Source organism: Glycine max, chromosome 18 (assembly GCF_000004515.6).
Source record: "Glycine max cultivar Williams 82 chromosome 18, Glycine_max_v4.0, whole genome shotgun sequence".
Classification (NCBI taxonomy): Eukaryota; Viridiplantae; Streptophyta; class Magnoliopsida; order Fabales; family Fabaceae; genus Glycine; species Glycine max.
In genome coordinates, this window is record NC_038254.2 from 34595507 (window position 1) to 34616083 (window position 20577).

At 40.9% G+C, this 20577-nt stretch overlaps 1 pseudogene; it reads right to left on the reverse strand.

Moving 5' to 3' along the window:
• Nucleotides 1-20577, reverse strand: part of LOC106796974 (uncharacterized) — a 98232-nt pseudogene that overhangs the window by 22635 nt on the left and 55020 nt on the right.

A 20577-nucleotide genomic window follows, 5' to 3' on the forward strand; every position in this document is an offset into this window, starting at 1 on the left:
GGGGCCAGTTTTCGAAAGCAAGCAATATATATGTCAAAACGCTCAGAATAAAACCCCGAGGGTGGCTCAGAGGTTGGTTTTGTTAAATTTTAAGTTGCACGCAAAACGATGATTTTTAAACTAATTAATTAAGAATTAACCCATAACCTCCCAGTTATGGATTTCTCTTCCTTAATTAGCCTAACCCGCATATCTTGCCCCCACTATTCCTACTTCTACCAAGAACATATAGGCATATACATTGAATAATACTTATATATATAATCATGCAAAATACATCGTTTTCAAAAATTTCCGGGTAGAAATTTCCAGGATGTTACAATACTCCCACCCTTTTAGGAATTTCGTCCCCGAAATTAACTACTCTATGAACAAACTTGGGTACAATTTTCTCATCCTATCTTCCAACTCCCATGTAGAATCACCTTCATCGGTTCCCCACTGCACCTTCACCAATGCGATCTCCTTTCCTCTCAACGACTTTATTCTTCGGTCAGTGATCTTCTGAGGTTGTGCTTTATAGGTGAGGTTATCCTTCACCTGTACCTCGTCCACTGCAAGTATATGTGATGGATCTGGGTTGTACCGTCTCAGTTGAGAGACATGAAACACAGGATGCAAATTCGATAAACTCGGAGGTAAGGCGATATGATAAGCTACAGGCCCAATCTTCTTCAAAATCTGATACGGGCCTAGATACTTGGGCGTCAACTTCCTAGATTTGAGAGCTCTTCCGACCCCGGTTATGGGAGAAACCTTCAAAAACACATGCTCCCCTTCCTGAAAATCTAGTGGCTTCCTCCTTCTATCATAATAGCTCTTCTGCCTATCCTGAGATGCTTTTATCTTCTCTCGAATCAACTTCACTTGTTCGTTAATCTGTTGTAGCATTTCAGGTCCAAGAAGTACTGCTTCTCCATCGTCATACCAACAACTAGGAGTTTTGCACTTTCGTCCATATAGAGCTTCAAAAGGAGCCATACCAATACTGGCTTGGTAGCTATTGTTGTAAGTAAACTCAATCAATGGCAAACAATCCATCCAGCTACCTTGTTGCTCTATAATACACGCCCGAAGTAGATCTTCCAGAGTCTGAATGGTTCGTTCAGTCTGACCATCTGTTTGAGGATGATAAGCTGAACTAAGCTTTAGCTTTGTCCCCAAGGCTTCATGTAGACTCGTCCAAAATCGCGAAGTGAACCTCGGATCCCTGTCAGATACAATACTAGAAGGAATTCCATGCAACCTTACTACTTCCTTGATGTACAACTCCACTAGCTTCTCCATTCTATACTTCATATTCACCGGAATAAAATGAGCAGATTTGGTGAGTCGATCAACTATGACCCACACAGCATCATGTCCACGACTAGTCTTGGGTAAACTAGATACAAAATCCATAGATATGCTCTCCCATTTCCATTCCGGAATTTCCAATGGCTTCAATTCTCCTGATGGTCACTGGTGCTCAGCCTTAGCCTTTTGGCATGTCAAACATCTTGCTACATATTCAGCTACATCTTTCTTCATGCCATGCCACCAAAAACTTCTCTTCAAATCTTGGTACATCTTAGTCATTCCTGGATGGAAACTAAGACGACTTTTATGCGCTTCTTCCAAGATCTTAACTTTCAAATCATCTAAAGATGGCACACATATCCTCCCCTTGAATCTAATTAACCCGGTTGTGTCCTTCTCAAACTCCACACCCTTATCCCCCATTACTTCTAACACCTTGCCTTGCAAAAACGGGTCATTCTCTTGAGCTTCGCGTAGGTGATCTACGAATTCATTGGTAATCTGCAACGCTCCCACAAATAAGCTCTTGGGTCGCATCTCGATTGCTAGATTCAGATCTCGGAATTCTTTTATCAACCTCTGCTCCAAACTCATCATAGTCGCAACATGTAAAGACTTCCGGCTTAGCGCGTCAGCTACTACATTAGCCTTTCCGGGATGGTAGGAAAGACCAAAATCATAATCCTTAAGGAACTCCATCCATCTTCGTTGCCTCATATTGAGTTCCTTCTGATCAAACAAGTATTTGAGACTCTTGTGATCACTGAAAACTTCAAAACGAGTGCCGTACAAATAATGCCTCCAAAGTTGGATGAATGCAAGTCGCATAAGCCTCGCATATGAGGAAGGCGTTGAACAGTTCTTGGAATTTGCCTCTGAAAGAAGTCGACCGGATGAGGATGGAAAATATTTTTGTCCTTGTATAAACTATTTGAACGGGAGATGACAAGTACTCGATGACATACGAAAACATCTACTGTGTGATGGGATTAAGAAGAATTCTACAACATGGATATGGCATGGTGAATTGACAAACATGCAGAGGGAGTCACATTCTAAATCGGTTTATGTAGAAATGGGAGATCGCTATGAGGAAATGATATGTGATCTTGGACAAGAGTCTTTTCAGCAAGCACATGCCTCTATGTATGATACATTGCAAAGTGATTCAAAGAAGCCTCTGTATCCAGGGACAAGAAGTATTTGACTTTGTTGTCAGTGATATTAAGTCTGGTTAATGTTAAGGCCAAATATGGGTGGAGTGACAAAAGCTTCAGTTCACTGCTTCAAATAGTGCAGCATATGCTTCTAGAGGAAAACACATTGCCAAAAAGTTACTATCAGGTGAAGAAGATACTGTGTCCGATGGGTATGGAGTATCAGAAAATTCATGCATGCCCAAATGATTGCATACTGTATAGACATGAGTTTGAAGAAATGCAGAAATGCCCCAAGTGTGGGGTATCACAATACAAAGTGAAGGATGAAGACAAGTGTAACAGTGATGAAAATACCTAGAAAGGCCCCCTAATGAAGGTGTTATGGTAATGTAGATGACGCAAAAGATTCTACATGGCATGCAAATGGTAGAAATTGCGATGGAATGCTCAGCCATCTAGCCGATTCCTCTTAGTGGAAGAAGATTAATAGTCTATATTCGGATTTTGGCAAAGAGGCAAGAAAGCTTAGGCTCAGACTTACCATTGATGGAATGAATCTCTATGATAGTTTAAGCACTTCACATAGTTCGTGGCCTATTTTGCTAGTTATTTACAACTTGCCTCCTTGGTTGTGCATGAAGTGAAAATGCATGATGTTATCTATGATGATATCAGACCTAAGACAACCAGAAAATGACATTGATGTTTATTTTAGTCTCTTGATTAAAGACTTGGCAAAGTTGTGGGATGAGGGGTGTCACAACCTACCCTTCGGCGGGAGGGCGACGCGAGACTCACGAGTGCGTCTTCTAAGAAGGAAAATGTGTGAAGTCGCCACCAACGTTTATTCAAGGAAAACGTCGGAAAAATCGGAAAGGCGTGGTCTACAAACTTTAAGTGTGAAAGGTTCGGGAGTTGTATTTACGCACAGGGAAGGTATTAGCACCCCACGCGTCCGTCACAAGGGACGGCAACCTTTAATCAAGTGTGCAAATATGACTTCAATTTGTTTTATTTTCCCTTTTACATTTTTATGTCTTTTTATGCCTTTTGTATTTTTTATCTTTTTGTGGTCGACAAGGGTGTTTCCTTTGCTCCGACATATTCCTCAATTGTGATAAGGAAATCAGACCTACATAGTTCTTTGAGAACTAAACGTTGGTTAAATTGTTTTTATCCTTTTTTGCAAGATATATTTTTATTGAATGAATGGTCATTTAAGGCGTTGGACCATTAAATGATCTTTTGATTTTGAAAGGAGAGAAACGTTAAGGTGTTGGACCATTAACGATCTCTTATTTTTTTTTAAAGGAGAGAAACGTTAAGGTGTTGGACAATTAACGATCTCTTGTTTTTGAAAGGAGAGGAATGTTAAGGCGTTGGACCATTAACGATCTCTTGTTTTTGAAAGGAGAGGAACATTGAGGCGTTGGACCATTAACGATCTCTTGGGGTGGTCGACAAAAGTGGGGCTTTTGCTCCAACGTATCCTCAATGAGGAACTCAGACCTACGTAGTTCTTGCAAAGGCGGTAAAGTTACATGTTGATTTTATGCTTTTGAATGGTCCATGTTAACCGATAAAAGCAAAGAGGACCGTTTAAGGCGTTGGACCTTAAAACGGTTTTTTTAGTGATTTTTGCGGACAAAGCTTGATTTGTGAGTTGATTTTAGCCTTAGTTTCACTTTGGTTATTAGTCAATTGATCCAAGGAAACTTCCAAAGAAAAACATCCGATTGATTTTTTTGATTATTTTATTCAAAGATATTTTGATTATTTTATTATTATTTTTCAAGATATTTTGATTATTTTATTATTATTTTTCAAGATATTTTGATTATTTTATTATTATTATTTTTTTTTTGTTTAACCGAGGTTACAACGTGAACGATCGGTTAGATTTTGTTTTAACAGTGATTAAATGAGATTACAACACAAATGATCGGTTGAAATTCATTTTATCATTTATTAAGTGAGAAAATGGCTTAAATAAACGGTTAAAGCACGTAAGAAACGGAAGAAAAGAAAATAAAAAATGAACGAAATGAAGATGAAAGCTAAAAAAACAAGAAATGAATTGAAAGTCTCGGATTCGAAAACTTACTCGTTGAAGAACAAAGAACGAATGAAGAACGGATGAAGAACGGTGAAGAACAACGGAAAACCTTCAAGGTTTGTCTCACGGAAACATCTCGGAAGCGTTACGGAAGCACCTCGGCTTGAATTTTCTTCACGGAAACAATTTTTTTCACCAAAAACAGCTAAAATGCATAGTCAGGGGGGTTAGGGATCCTTAGAACAACCCCCTTTTGCCTATTTATAGGAAAAAGAGGGAGGAGGTTGCCGCCTAGCTCGCCCAGGCGAGCTGGGTTGCTTCCTCCAGAAGCAATCTTGCTTCAAAAATACTCTAGAAGGCCCAAATTCAAAATTTCAAAATTGTTATTTGCACCCCTCATTTTGATAAGTTCACCCCCTTCTTTCATAATTTACGGAAAAGTTACGGAAGCATATAGGACTTGATTTTCTTCTTTTGTTCTCTTTCCTCTCACCCATATTAAGTGAAATATGCTTATATAGGGTTATGGGAATTTTACGAAAGCATTACGGGAGTCCCGAAATCCCCAGAAGCCATTTTTTAACAAAACGGGGGAGGTGGTTGCCGCCCAGCTCACCCAGGCGAGCTAGGTTGCTTCCACCTTAAGCAAGGAAATGCCCAGAATCCTCTTGAAGGGCCCAAATTTGAAAATTGCTATTTGCACCCCCTTTTTACTAATACACCCCCTTTTGCTTTTTTTGCTTATTCTTTTTCCGTAACGTTACGGAACTTTACAGATTACGTAACGATACTTGTTTTCTTTATGAAATGTCGCGAAACCTTACGGATTGCGCAACAATCCCTTCTTTGACTTCTGGAATGTTGCGGAACTTTACGGATTGCGCAACAATGTTTCCTTTCGACTTCCGGCATGTCGCGGAACTTCACAGATTGCCTAACGATGCTTGTCAAGTTCCTCGAAGCGGTCATGCGTAGGTCGCATCCCAACAAATAGATGGTCCCCGGACGAAATTAGGGTATGACAGTTGCCCCTCTTTACTTGTCTTTTATTGGAGATAAAAGGGAAGTAAAGATAAGACACTAATTTCGTTCGAGCAGAACATCATTCAGTTGGTCAATCTCCCCGCCAGCAGAACCTGCAAAATTTTTGAAAATGATCAGTACCGAACGACCAACATCATCCTGATACTTCTGAATTCGTTCCTCTCGGTCGACGAAAGGCGCAGATGACCATAAGGTATCTCCGCATGTCATTGGGCTTGCCGCCTCTGGATGACAAAAGGTGCAAAATGACCATAATTTGTCTCTGCACGCCATCGGACTCAATCGTCTCCAGATGGCGAAAAGGTGCGGAATGACCATAATTTGTCTCCGCATGTCATCGGACTTGCCGCCTCTGGATGACAAAAGGTGCAGAATGACCATAATTTGTCTCTGCATGTCATCGGACTCGATCGTCTCTAGATGGCAAAAAGGTGTGCGAAATGATCATAATTTGTCTTTGCATGTCATCGGGCTCGCCGCCTCTGGATGACAAAAAGGCGTAGAATGACCATAATTTGTCTCTAAGTGCCATCGGACACGATCGTATCTGGATGACAAAAGGTGTGTGGAATGACCATAATTTGTCTCCGCATGTCATCGAGCTCACCGCCTCTGGATGACAAAAGGTGCAAAATGACCATAATTTGTCTCTGCGCGCCATCGGACTCAATCGTTTACGGATGGCGAAAAGGTGCGGAATGACCATAATTTGTCTCCGCATGTCATCGGACTTGCCGCCTCTGGATGACAAAAGGTGCAGAATGACCATAATTTTTCTCTGCATGTCATCGGACTCGATCGTCTCTAGATGGCAAAAAGGTGTGCGGAATGACCATAATTTGTCTTTGCATGTCATCGGGCTCGCCGCCTCTGGATGACAAAAGGCGCAGAATGACCATAATTTGTCTCTGTGTGCCATCAGACACGATCGTCTTCGGATGGCGAAAAGGTGTGGGAATGACCATAATTTGTCTCTGCATGTCATCGGGCTCGCTGCCTCTGGATGACAAAAGGCGCAAAATGATCATAATTTGTCTCTGCGTGCCATCGGACTCGATCGTCTTCGGATGGCGAAAAGGTGTGCGGAATGACCATAATTTGTCTCCGCATGTCATCGGGCTCGCTGCCTCTGGATGACAAAAGGCGCAGAATGACCATAATTTGTCTCTGCGTGCCATCGGACTCGATCGTCTCCGGATGGCAAAAAGGTGCGGAATGACCATAATTTGTCTCCACATGTCACATGACCTCAAGGTTAGTATGACAGAGATTGTGGGGCGGCTGACAAAAGTGAGGCTCTTGCTCCTACGTATCCTCAATGAGGAACTCAGATCTACGTAGTTCTGGATAACTGTGAGACTAAAATAGTCTCGGTGTTCTCTTCACTAAAATGCGAACATGCTTTAGTAAAGAGACAAAACTTCCAACTAATTAGAGCAGCATATGCTTTTTTGGATGAAAAACAATGTGTCTACTGGGGAAGGAGAGTATGCTGATGAAATTTTCTCATAACCATAAATGAGATTTTGGATGTCAGCATTTCGTTTCTAAATGACCATTTAAAGGAAACACTGGGTTCAACAAAAATAAAATAAAATCACTCAAAGTGTATCAATCTCACACAGGTAAGTGTTTCATCCTAATTCCGAACCATAGATATGTCATGACTTGATTTTGAAAATCATTTCCTATCAAATCAAAGATTACATGTGTGATCATGGATCAATAGGACTTTTCCTCGGGAATATATTTTTTTTTTGTGGGAAATTTGGCTTTGAGTGTTTTTGGCCCTTTTCCTTTTCTGTTTTTGTTTAGTGTGAGGTGAACAAGCCACCGACGCACAGGATTTTGGTTGGCAATCAAAGGGAGAGGACCACTTTAGGTCATGGTTTCCTTTCTTTTCTTGTTTGTTTACTTGGTGACAATTCTGTTTTGTTCAGATGTTGTCTGGTCCAAAGACCTTTCTGCATATTTCTTCTGTTTTCTTCCGATCCTTGATCGGGAATTTTCTTTCTTTCGTGTTCTTGCTTTCTCTCACTCTTTGATTGGGAATTTTCTTCTTTTGCTTTCTTTTTTTTTTGTTTTCTTCCGAGGGCAAGGATTGACATTCTCACCCTGGGTCAAGGTTTATGGTAAGTTGGGATTTTGGCCAAGGCTTGTAGAAAGGCTGGACATGATAGGTCAGGTTTTGGCCAGCGGTTTGGGGGTAAAGGGGATGTCCCACATTATTTCCATGATACACATGCAACAATGATGATTAGGAAATTTTATGCAAAATTGGTCATGCATGCACCCATGTAGACACTCAAGCATCAAGTTTTTATGGTCATGTGACACTAGGGCTCAGGATTCATTTTCCCGATTTAAGTCAACCCAGTGTTTCCAAAATATGTTCTTTTATCAATTCATGCATTCATCTGAGTCCATTTTGGGCGTTTGGGAAAATTTTCACAGCATTCACCCTTCAGGTGTATTACACACATTTTCTTTCAAAAACTGGTTATGATCAGTGAATTTTTTTCAAAGAAAAGCTGGAAGTTATCTCTTTTTAAAAGCATGTTGGTTTTTCAGCTAGAGAACTTATTTTTCTTTTTTTTTTTGTTTGTTTGTTTTGTTTTTTTTTTTTCATGAGGTATTTTGCTACCTAAACATATGTATATTTTTGTGAGGTATTTTTGCTATGCATATCCAAGGTATCTTGCTACCTATACATACATACATACATACATACATACATACATATATATACATATATATATATATATATATATATATATATATATATATATATATATATTTTGTGAGGCATGACTACCTTTTGAGCTTGTGCTTGTTTTATTTAAATTCCTAGGATCATGAGCAACTAGGTGTTTCCTACTATGATTTGAGAAACAAAAGTGATCAAATAACAAGCAGAAATTTAAAAGGTACTAGGTTGCCTCCTAGTAGCGCTTCTTTAACGTCTTGAGCTGGACGCGTGATAACTTGTCGGCCACGGACCTAGTACTTTGCTTACCTTTGGCTTTGGACTTGGTCGCCTATTGGTCGGCCATGTGTCATAGGCAACGCTCTAACCTTTTTGTGGATGAGCTGAGGTGAACTCTAGAGGTGGTGGCGGTGCGTCTGTTGCCCGCTGCCGACCATCCCCAGGCTGCTGTGGTGTATCGCCCTGTGCCTGCCTAGGGCACAATACTTCTTGATGAAAGCTCGGTTAGTAGGGGGCCTGATGACCTTGCTGGGGGCGACAAGCACTCTGTAGAACTGACAAAGACCCGTAATCAGAGCTGGAAACCCCAAGACCCTGTTGGACTTCTTTGGGTCCACTGGGTGGTTGGACCTTGTGGCCTCAATAATCTTAAGAGGGATAGGCTTAGAATGCAGAAGAAGCAACAACAATCAATTTAACAATGTTCTTTAAACATGCAAGACACAATTGATTGCACCAAAATAAATAAGATAAGGGAAGAGAGAATGCAAACACAATTTTATACTGGTTCGGCCACTTCCCGTGCCTACATCCAGTACTCAAGAAACCCACTTGAGATTTCCACTATCTTTGTAAATTCCTTTTACAAAGTCTGAACCACACAGGGATAACCCATCCCTTGTGTTCAGATGCTTTACAACAAGAGACTCACAGCCTCTTAACCAATCTCATTGAATAAGAAGAATGGAAGAAGAATTCTCTCTTCAAGAGAAGAATATTACAATGAAGATCCATGGATGAACTCTTAATGGATTTGCAAGTGTTTGCCCAAGAGTTCTTGAGAGAGCATTTGACAATGAAGTTCTCTTGGAATCTCTCTCATTTTCTTTTGAGAGGATAAGACATTTTGGACCAGCAAAACTCTCTCTATAATTCGTGCCCAAGTCACCTATTTATAGGCCTTTGATGGCCATTCACAAATCTAATGAAAAGATGTGACTGTTGGCAGATTTTCTGAAAACTTTCCACTGGTAATCGATTACAATGTTTGTGTAATCGATTACACAGTTATAATTTGAAGGGTTATGACTTTTGAATTTGAATTTCCAAAGTTCTGTTGCTGGTAATCGATTACAAACATATGGTAATCGATTACATGTTCAAAATTCAAATTCAAAACCCTTTTCAACAGTTATTTCTCAACCCTGTCTTTTGGTAATCGATTACACTTCCTGGTAATCGATTACAGAGCCTTGCATGTCTTGAAAGCACTTTGTTTTAAGGCAAGGCTTGGTCTTTAGTGAATCTTGAAACAAGGCTTTGTTTGTTGAAGCAATCTTGAATTATTCTTGAAGCAAATGCTTATCATTTGAAGCAGCCTTGTTAGATTCTTCTTTGACATCATCAAAATCATGTATACATACATTCACATTCTCCCCCTTTTTGATGATGACAAACATGTGATTTCTTCTCGACACCATCAAAGCTTGCATGATTTACATCTCCCCCTTTCTCAAGCAAATTCTTCTTGATATCATCAAAATCTTCATGATTTACAGGTGTCTTGCGGGCACGATCCTTGCAAACAATAAATGACATCAAAAATCAGTTGAGAGAAGGGCATACTTACCTATGTCATAATGGCGTGACCTTGCTGGGGGGAACGGGCACCATGTAGGACTAACAGAGGCCCGTAACCAGAGCTGGGAACCCCAGGGCCCTGTTGGACTTCTCTGGGTCCATTGGGTGTCTTGTGGGCGTGATCCCTGCAAATAGTGGATGGCATCAGAAATCAGTTAAGCCACGTGCGTACTTACCTATGTCACGATGACATGACCTTGCTGGGGGGACGGGCATCCTGTAGGACTGACAGAGGCCCGTAACCAGAGCTGGAAACCCCAGGGCCCTGTCGGACTCCTCCGAGTCCACTGGGTTCCTTGTGGTCGCGATCCCTACAACTAGTAGATGGCATTAGAAATCAGTTGAACCATATGCATACTTACCTATGTCGGGACGACACTGACCAACTGATACATCCGTAGGGGGAAATCGGCATTACGGTCGTTGGGCAGAATGTTGCTAAGTAGCAACGTCATCCATATCTGTGTAAGAGTGGTCATGTTGGTGCGCATGATCCGCACTCGTCTCTTTGCAGCGGCACGGGTGAAATCTTGCCCCGGTATGCACAGTAGCTGCGCGATAGCCTCCTCCTCTGGTTGTGCTCGCACAGTTGGCACCCTCCAATATCAAGGGGTGGCCCAGGAACTGATAAAAGGAAACTACTGACCCCTTAATCGGGAGTGCAAGTCTCGGTTAAGCATTTAAGGGCAGAGGACCTTAACTTCTCTTAAGGTGTGAATATGGAGCCCACTGAAAGTGAGGACGCGTAGCCCTCTAAAGGCGAGGGCGTACAGCCCTCTAAAGGCGAGGACGTGTAGTCCTCTCAATGGGAGGACGTATAGTCTTCTGATGGCGAGGACGTGTAGTCCTCTCAACGCGAGGACGTGTAGTCCTCTGAAGGTGAGGGCGAGCAGCCCTCTAAAGACGAGGAAGTGTTGTCCTCTGAAGGCGAGGACGTGTAGTCCTCTGATGGCGAGGGCGTGTAACCCTCTAAAGGCGAGAACGTGTAGTCCTCTGAAGGTGAGGGTGTGTAGCCCTATGAAGGTGAGGACGTGTAGTCCTCTAAAGGCGAGAGCGTGCAGCCCTCTAAAGGCGAGGAAGTGTTGTCCTCTGAAGGCGAGGACATGTAGTCCTCTGATGGCGAGGGCATGTAGCTCTCTAAAGGCGAGGACATGTAGTCCTCTGAAGGTGAGGGCGTGTAGCCCTACTAAGGCAAGGGCGTGTAGCCCTCTGAAGGCGAGGGCGTGCAGCCCTCTGAAGGCGAGGACGTCTAGTCCTCTGAAGGCGAGGACGTCTAGTCCTCTGAAGGCGAGGACGTCTAGTCCTCTGAAGGCGAGGAAGTCTAGTCCTCTAAATGTGAGGGCGTGCAGCCCTCTGATGATGAGGACGTGTAGCCCTCTAAAGGTGAGGGTGTGTAGCCCTCTAAAGGCGAGAACATGTAGTCCTCTGAAGGTGAGGATGTGCAGTCCTCTGAAGGCGAGGGCATGTAGCCCTCCGAAGGTGAGGACGTGTAGTCCTCTGAAGGTGAGGACATGTAGTCCTTTGATGGCGAGGACGTGTAGTCATCTGAAGGTGAGGGCGTGCAACCCTCTGATGGCGAGGATGTGTAGTCCTCTAAGGGCGAGGACGTGTAGTCCTCTGAAGGTGATGACGTATAGTCCTCTAAAGGTGAGGGCGTGAAGCCCTCTGAAGGTGAGTACGTGTAGCCCTCTTAAGGTGAGGACATGTAGTCCTCTGAAGGCGAGGGCGTGCAGCCCTCTAAGGGTGAGGGTACTAGTACCCAAGGGTCCACCCTTATAAGAAAGCAAGAGATTGACTCATCGAGAGGGCCGGTCATCCCAAATTCAAAAGATTGGACATTAGATGTAGGAAATCTATGCAGTTAACATGATTTTTAGGGATGCAGATGCATGCAACCTTTGTCATGAAATTTGGTAAATGCGGAATTCATATAAAACAATGCAATGCAATGGAAAGTTGTACAATGTTCATGACATTCTTTCCCTATTTTGTGATTTTGATTTTGATTTAATTTTTTTTGGAAAACAGAGATTGACTGTTCTTTTGAAAGAGGTGATAATTCATGCAACCTTATCCTATCTTTTGCAAATCTCTCCGGGAACTCCCTCAGAGTGTATGTTCTGTTTGATTTAGTCACTTGACCATTTTGGAGTGACGGCAATGGAGTTGTTTGATGTTTAATCAATCCATTGAAATTCCAGGGTTTGTCCCCCCCCCCTTTTTTTTTTGTTTAAAAACAACGACGGGTGAGAACTTTTGATCTGCCCCTATGTTCACTTGAGGCTCATGCACGATGCCCCTCATTGCCCCAGTGTGAGGCTTTGAGGTAGCAATTGTTATCTTTCGTCATGACCTTGTAGCTGGGAACCTATTGGGTGAGAACTTCTGATTTGCCCCTAGGTTCACTTGAGGTTCATGCACGATGCCCCTCATTGCCCCAGTGTAAGGCTTTGAGGTACCAATCGTTGTCCTTCATCATGACTTTGTAGTAGGGAAGCCTTACGGAAGCATATAGGACATGATTTTCTTCTTTTTTTCTCTTCCCTCTCACCCATATTATGGGAAATATGCTTATTTAGGGTTATGGGATTTTTACGGGAGTCTCGGAAGCCCCAGAAGCCATTTTTTAACAAAACGGGGGAGGTTGTTGCCGCCCAGCTCGCCCAGGCGATCTAGGTTGCTTCCACCTTAAGCAAGGAAATTCCCAGAATCCTTTAGAAGGGCCAAGATTTGAAAATTTCTATTTGCACCTGCCCTTTTTACTAAATACACCCCCTTTTGCTTTTTTTGCTAATTCTTTTTTCGTAACGTTACGGAACTTTACGGATTACGTAATGATACTTGTTTTCTTTCTGAAATGTCGCGAAACCTTACAGATTGCACAACAATCCCTTCTTTGACTCTGGAATGTTGCAGAACTTTATGGATCGTGCAACAATGTTTCCTTTCGACTTCCGGCATGTCGCGGAACTTCGCGGATTGCCTAATGATGGGTGCCAAGTTCCTCCAAGCAGTCATGCGAAGGTCGCATCCCAGCAAACAGATGGTCCCCGGACAAAATTAGGGTATGACAAGGGGGTCGCCATGTTTGATGGGTATCAAAATGAGACATTCAAGTTGCGTGCAATGCTATTTTGTACCATTAATGTCTTTCCAACATACGAGAATTTGAGTGGATACAATGTTAAGGGAAATTGTGCATGCCTTATTTGTGAAGAAAACACAAGCTACGTACAACTGAAACATGGAAGAAAAATAGAATACACTAGGCATCGACGACGTCTTCGAAAACCTTATCACCCTTACTGGAGATTGAAAAAAGCTTTTAATGGAAGACAAGAGCATGAAAGTGCGCTAAAACCATTAACTGGTCAATAGGTTCTTGAGCGGGTTGAGAACATCAATACTATTTTTGGAAAGACCTAAGAGAAGGATAAAAGTAAAACTTGCATATGGAAGAAAAGGTCCATATTGTTTGATCTTCCATACGGGTATGATTTAGATGTTAGACATTGTATTGATGTTATGCATGTGGAGAAAAATGTGTGTGATAGTGTCATCGACACACTTCTTAACATTCAAGGCAAGACAAAGGATGGTTTGAATACTCATCAAGATCTAGCTGAGATAGGTATACGAGACCAATTACATCTAAGGTTTAATGGTAAGAAAATATACTTGCCTCTAGCTTGTCATACTTTGTCCAAAAAGAAAAAGATACGTTTTTGTCAGTGTGTCATACCCTAATTTCGTCCGGGGACCTTCATTTGCTAACATTTTGATTCTTGCTAGCCGAATTGAGCTTCTTAACACTAGTTTCCACACAATCCGTAAGGTTTTTTGACGTTTCGGAAAAGAATGCAGAAAATACTCGAAAGAAGAAGAAAGAAGAGAAGAAGAAGCTAAAATGCTGCTGAATCGCGACTGCATCCAGTTAGTTTTCATTTTTATGTTTTGAATCCACTCTATGGACCCTTAGGGGTCCTTTTTATGGTTTTGTGAATCTTCATCTCCTTCTCCTATCATCAGTGATCGCTTTTCTTTTGTAAAATAAGTTTTAACCGATTGTTAGTACCGCAACTTATCTTTAAGGGATTGCAGGTTAATAAACAAGAAAACCAAAATAAAACCTACTCATAAACTTCTTCATTTCATCAAAAATCAAAGATCGTTTCATGGTCCAATGCCTTAACGATTCTCTTCGCTTTTCAAACTTGAGAAGATCGTTTTAAGGTCCAATGCCTTAATAATTCTCTCCGCTTTTCAAAAGTTTAAAGCATCATTTCAAGGTCCAAAGTCTTAAACGATTTGTGTTCGCAATTAAAATCAATCTTTCAAAAAAGATAAAATCAATTGAACACACAAAATTTCAGACTTAAAGAACTACATAGGTCTGATTTCCTTATTGCACCCGAGGATACGTAGGAGCAAGGACAACACCCTTGTCAACCCCAAAAAAGTAAAAAATGTAAAAAGGAAAAATAGATATAAAAAGGAAAATAAATAATATTGAAGTCATGATTTGCACACTTGATTAGAGGCTGTCGTCCCTTGTGACGGGCGTGTGGGGTGCTAATAGCTTCCTCATGGGTAAACAACTCCCAAACCTTTTATTCTTAAAATTCGTAGACCCTCTTTTGGTTTTTCTAACATTTTCCTCGAATAAACGTTGGTGGCAACTCTGCGCATTTTCCTTTGTTTGAAGATGCACCATCTGTAACGACCTGCCTCGTCGTCATGATATCATCACTCAAAAACCCGAGAAAATTTTAGATTTTTAATGAAAACTTCGTTAATTTTCTTATATAAAAAATATTATAGTAAATCTAAACTCCATAATATATATACATACATACACACTCTTAGACAATGCACCATTACTTAACCAAATACATACACATGAGTATAGTAGTGCAGTACACATCATTCACAAAATTAAAGGTAAATTTGTTCGTACATATAAATAAATTTGTGATTTACATCCTCATATCAACAAAAGAATTACAGAACCATTTATGAAAGAGTTGATTAACAAAAGACAACTCTCTCCAAAAATAATCCCAACATCATCACGTCGGCTCGGCGGCTCCACAAAAGAATCTCACTCCCCGTCCTCTACTGCTATCAGTTTACTCCCACGAACAAGGATTCGTGATCATCACAGGTACCAACCACACGGTACAAAATGCAAGGGTGAGTTCATTATAAATAGAAAACATTAACAAGTATCATAAGCGCACACAAACATTTACTAGTCCAACACATACCTAACAACAATCATCATCAGTCCATCATTCCAAACAATCATGCTCAGTATGATGCATGCACCTGACCTCAACTCTCAGATGCAATGTGGTACCATCCCCAAGGAAATAGCCTAAGCACGTCTACACGACACTTCCACTTAAGAAAAAACTAGGCAGTAATTGTCGAGGCTACCCCGCCATGCACAGGCAACTCCCCCCATGGTGATCAGCTTGAGTCTCAAAGGAGTTCCAAACCGGGTGACACACCCCCTAGTACAAGTATTTCTCCTCACGAGAAACTACAAGTACTTACTGGCCAAGTTACACTATTTCTGTGTCAAATGAGGTACAAAACATGGGCACCATCAAGTGTAATAACCATGCATAAACTAAAGATCCTAAGCCATCCCCTTCAAGAGATGCTTAGACTCTTTAACCGCTCTATTTCCCCCACTAGGGACATCCGACAAGGTCAAAGCACCCCCCCATGAATGTACACAACATCCAACGTATGAAACATGGCATCATCAAGTACACTGACCATGGATAGATTAAAGATCCTAAGCCATCCCCTTCAAGGGATGCTTAGACTCTCTAACCACTCTATTTTCCCCACTAGGGACATCCGACAAGGTCAATGCACCCCCCATGTACATACATAACATGCGATGCATGAAACATGGCATCATCAAGTACACTGACCATGGATAGATTAAAGATCCTAAGCCATCCCCCTCAAGAGATGCTTAGACTCTCTAACCACTCTATTTCCCCCCTCTAGGGACATCCGGCAAGGTTAATGCACCCCCCATGTACATACACAACTTGCATCATCACAATGTAATTTCAACATCATCAGCATCTCGTCTCGACATCACTCTCAACATGAATGTTATTTCATTCTCAATGGCATTATCAATAACAACAACATCTTCTCATATTAACATAATCATCAATAACATCATCAACTCATATTTACACAATTCATCTATAACATCATCACAAACATCAACATCATCTCATATCAATTCATGACATCATATCAACATCAACAGTAAGTCACATTCCACTTATACATACATCTATAGTTCATGCCTGAGATTCACACTTTCCAGGTCTTTAGACCACACAAGTCTAACACTAAGGTTATTAAGCAGTGATAGATATGTCGCATCCCATTAGTCGAAAACATTATTTTTCTTGAAAACCAGCATGTAATAGGGACATGCACACATCCCCATAGCTAGGTTCCCTGACCCCTAACCATGGCATTAAAAATTGTAACTATAATGAACTCCCCTCACCTATTGTGAGCTCTCCTTCAATTCCTCTGTGCATTGCTCAAAAGTCCCCCTTGTTCACGCTCGTCAGTCCAAACGTGAGGTTCTATATACCAAATTGAAGGAAATTTAGTATAGATTTTAGGAACAAGGTTAATAACAACGTTCGGAGTCAAATACCCCTGTCAAAACATAAGGGCTGAAGGGTGTTTCGGATTTTACTAAAAGGAAACATCATTTTGAAATTCTAATCACGCCAATGTGACCGAGGCTCAGTGAAAGTCACCAAGATAACATCAATGTTATAAAAGATAACTTTTACAATGTCTCATTCTCTAGGGTTTTTCAAAGGAAGTGTAAAAAACACTCTATTACAGTATCCAACATACAAGAGACACTAAGAGGAACTCAAACTAACTAGGAGAAGGGTTTAGAAATCAAGATTACCTTAGAGAAACTATTAAATGGAGGATTGGGGGATTTTCTCCATTGAATCCTTGAGGAGGATTCTGAGGATTCCGCTCTGATTAAAGTGTTCCTCTTGATGTGGGGGTTCAACAGCAAGCAACGGCGGCTCACGGCGGCCACCGGTGGTGGAAAATGAGGTTTTAGGGTTTGGGTGGCGTTTTGGAGAAGAGCAGAGTGAAAAATCATGTTTTTCACGCTGAGAACGTATTTATAACCTGCAGATCTCACTTAGCAATCTCATCTTGCTAAGCCGGATTCCACTTTTCGCACTTAGCGCAAGTTTCATTGCACTATGGCTCGCTTAGCGCACCCCTGCTCGCTCAACGCAATTCCCCCTCTGGTTGGAATTGCGCTTAGCGCACCCTTCTCGCTTAGAGAGACATCAAAAGTTGTTATTTTCCAAATCCCAACGGTAAGACTGTGGAAACATGTCTTAGGAAGCTTCACACAAAATTTGAAGATGAACCAACGGTTAACGAATCCGGGATCACGATTTTACTGAGATAGGTTTGGGAAAATTCTAAAATCTCATAATTTCAACTTAGTTCAACAAAACTCCACAGAACTCAACATCCACATCAAGAAATTCATACACGACTAACTCAATTCATACCTCAAATCATTCAAGTCAAATAACAAGATAAATACAATTAAAAATCAATTTATAACTATAAATATTTCAGGGTGTTACACCATCGAGTCTCACATCGCCCTCCCGCCGAAGGTTAGGTTGCGACATAGTGTCTGTGCTGTGTCAAAGTTCCATAGGGATACTCTTCAAATATTAAGAGCCTTGTGCAGTTCAAAGATCTAAAGTTAGTTGGCTTAAAGTCTCATGATTTCCACGTCTCAATGCAACAATTGTTAGCCATGGCAATGAGACATTTTCCCTAACAAAGTGAGGCATGCCATAACTCACCTGTGCTTTTTCTTCAATGCCATATGTAGTAAATTCATTGATTGTGTCAAGTTAGATGAGCTAGAAAATGAGGCTACTATTATCTTGTGTCAGTTGGAGATGTATTTTCCTTTTTCATTTTTCGACATCATGGTTCATCTGGTGAGGGAAATTAAATGTTATGGTCTCATTTACTTGCAGTGGATGTACCTGATTGAGTGATACATGAAGATCCTAAAAGGGTACACAAAGAATCTACATCATTCTGAAGCATCTATTGTTGAAAGGTACATTGTAGAAGAAGCTATTGAGTTTTGTTCAGAGTACATTGAAAAGGCAAAACTTGTTGGGCTTTACGAGTCTCGGCATGACAAAAGTAGGAGGTAAAGGTTCAAGAATACTGCATGTTATCACTCCAAGTCTAGAAATTTGCAACAATCTCATTTGTATATATTGAATAACAGTAATGAAGTTATGCCATACACAGTTCGTCATGAAGCTTCAGTGATGGAAAGTAATCCAAAAATGACCAAGAATAGGATGTTGAAAGAGCCTAAAATGAATTTCGTAAATTGGTTTAATGATACAATCTTTTGTGACAATAATGCTTCTGAAACGTTAAGGAAGTTAGTAGATGGGCCTAAAAGAAATGTTATAACTTGACACGGATACGATATCAACAAGTATTCGTTCTACATGAAATCAGAAGACGACAAGAGTACAATCCAAAATAGTGAGGTTAGTCTAAGGGATGAATCTCTACACTTTGCTAGTATATATGATGACAATCCCCATCTAGCTTCCATGCCTTACTTTGGAGTCATTGAAGAAATCTGGGAGCTTAATTATGTCAAATTCACTATCTGTGTTTTCAAGTGTAAGTGGGTTGATAGCAATATCAGTGTGTGAATCGATGATTTAAGATTTACGATGGTAGATGATCGAGGCCGTACCCGAATCAAATAAACATTAAAAATACAGTATCTAGGAAGTGATCCTAGGTCATCTCCCAACGAACAATGATCAACCAAACGTTCATAACAGATAGTAATAAAATAGTAATGAATTGGGAAGGGGGTGTTTGTTTTTGTAATTTAAAAAGCAAGTAATTTGAATTAAAGAAATAACAGAACTAAAACGTGTTGTTTCCCCTTGATTCAAAAGCAAGTCTCTTATCCTAGGTTACGAGAATTTATCCCTAATCAGTTCACCCACTTAATCCAAGCGAAATTAATCTACTAAGCGAAAATTAACCTAAGGCTATCATTAGGTGATTAAGCAACACATACACCAATTAATCCCTCTCACATGTCCATTAAGCATGAACGAAATTGATCATTAAGCATGAACATAAATTAAGCGCAGAGACAATTAATCAAGCATGAAGCATGCATGGATTAATAGCAACAAATATAGAGCAATTGGTGAAGAGGAAAAATTGATCAGAATTCAATAGTAATAACAAAACCTCAAAGAGAGTTGTGCTTGATCCTCAAGAGAAAACAACGCTGGACACTTAGCCTTCCATTAATCAGCAGAAACGAAAACGAATTCAAAGGCAGAAGCATAAAACGAAATTGTAATTAGAGGCAGAAAAAGAAATTTTATTCTACGTTAACAGTGCGCGTGAACAGTAAAAACTGGAATTGCAAAACCCTAAAAAATTCTCCTCTCCAAAAACAGTCTGCTCCAAAGACATTCCTGGTATTAGCCCATCTACCTGCATGCATAGGATACTTTTAGAGGATGGAGCTAAGCTAGTGAGGCAGCCACAGTGACGACTCAACCCCGTCATTCTAGATGTGGTGAAAAAGGAGGTGACCAAGCTCTTACAAGCTGGAACCATCTACCCCATTTCTGACAGCCAGTGGGTGAGTCTAGTCCAAGTGGTTCCTAAGAAGACATGCCTCACAGTAATTAAGAATGAAAGGGATGAGCTTATCCCCACAAGAGTGCAGAACAGTTGGTGAGTCTGCATTGATTATAGGAGGCTGAACCAGGTAACCAGAAAAGATCATTTTCCCCTACCATTCATTGATCCAAGGCTTGAGTGCTTGGCAGGTAAGTCTCATTACTATTTTCTTGATGGTTTTTCTGGTTATTTACAAATTCATATTGCTCCTGAGGATCAAGAAAAGACCACATTCACCTGTCCCTTTGGCACTTTTGCCTATAGGAGAATGCCCTTTGGCCTATGCAACGCCCCTGGTACCTTCCAGCGGTGTATGCTTTGCATTTTAAGTGACTTTTTAGAGAGTTGCATAGAGGTTTTTATGGATGATTTTACTGTTTATGGATCGTCTTTTGATGCATGTTTGGATAGTCTGGATAGAGTTCTTAATATATGCATTGAAACTAACCTTGTGCTGAATTTTGAAAAATGTCACTTCGTGGTAGAACAAGGTATAGTTTTAGGGCATATCATTTCTAGTAGGAGCATAGAGGTAGACCCTGCAAAAATAGTTGTTAATTCACAATTGCCTTACCCCTCTTGCGTGCGAGAGGTTTTATAGGCGCATATCTTGGTCATGCAGGGTTTTATAGGCGCATTATCAAGGA